The sequence below is a fragment of the Gekko japonicus genome, unplaced genomic scaffold (genome assembly GCF_001447785.1).
Source record: "Gekko japonicus isolate JY-2015 unplaced genomic scaffold, Gekko_japonicus_V1.1 scaffold72, whole genome shotgun sequence".
Taxonomy (NCBI): domain Eukaryota; kingdom Metazoa; phylum Chordata; class Lepidosauria; order Squamata; family Gekkonidae; genus Gekko; species Gekko japonicus.
In genome coordinates this window covers 2,143,009-2,144,143 of record NW_015168046.1, presented here as the reverse complement: position 1 = coordinate 2,144,143, position 1,135 = coordinate 2,143,009, and the positions used below count along the sequence as shown (strand labels likewise).

The window sequence follows — 1,135 nt, the reverse complement described above, 5'->3', positions numbered from 1 at the left end:
CGCTGCAGAAACCTCTGGTGTAACGTTTTCTGAGAAAATTTTTTTTAAGTCCATTTCTATTCTGTCCCTCACTTGCGTGTTTAATAAAAGCCTCCTGTCCATTGACCATTTCCTGTCTATGCCATAGTCTGTGTTAATTTCTATTCTTCCCTCTAGCCAAGCATGGTCGGTTAGGTATTTGTCTCCAATATCCATTGACACCACCGCATGCATTAATGTTTGTGAAATGAGGATGTAATCTATCCTAGAGAAAGTCGAATGTCTGGGCGAGAAGTAGGTATAATTTCTTTCTGTAGGGTTAAGCGATCTCCATGCATCACACAGGTGAAACCTTGTGAAAAGTTGATCTAACCTGTTATTTATTGGTAATTTCTGGGCTTTATTGGTGGCGGGCCAAGATCTATCTAACCTAGCATTGGCCATATAATTCAGATCTCCTCCAATTATAAGATCCCCCTCCTGAAAATGTGTTAGTTCTGTAAATACAGCCTCTAAAAAAGGTATTTGTGTTTTATTTGGGCCATAAATCGACACCAAAGTGCAAATTTTCTCCTTCACCATACCTTTAAGAAATATAAATCTCCCCAGTGGATCCGTTATAGTGCTCCTAACACTAAAATTTAACGTCTTTGAAATTAGGATTGCTACACCTCTAGATTTACTTGAGCCCGGGGCCAGCACTTGAGTTGGGTAAATATTAGTTCTCAAAATAGGGTCATTTTCAGATCGTAGGTGGGTTTCTTGAATAAATACAATGTCTGGCCTTTTGCGTTTTAATTGCCCCAAGAACCTCTTTCTCTTGCTTACGTCATTCAACCCTCTAATGTTGACCGAAGTTATTTTCATGGTTGCTCATAGGCACTTCGAATACCTTTCCCGAGAAAGTCCCGCCACTCCCTTTACTGGGCTATGGTCTTCTGTACTTAGTATGGTGACCTCAAATGTTGCCACAAATCCCCCTTCCTTTCTTGTTTGAGACAGATTTCCGTCTAGTTATACTACTGTACCAACCTAAATTATGAAATTATAATGTAATTGCTATCAGCGTACCTCTCAATTAGCTATCCCTTTAATGTAAATACCGGTAATGTATGGAGCTCTTTTATACACTCATGGGCTGTGGTAAGGGAAGCAT

At 39.7% G+C, this 1,135-nt stretch overlaps 1 protein-coding gene across 1 annotated transcript in view; it reads right to left on the bottom strand.

Annotated features, from left to right (window-relative positions):
* SAMSN1 (SAM domain, SH3 domain and nuclear localization signals 1) overlaps positions 1-1,135 on the bottom strand; it is a 74,492-nt gene that overhangs the window by 36,863 nt on the left and 36,494 nt on the right. The window lies entirely within an intron of this gene.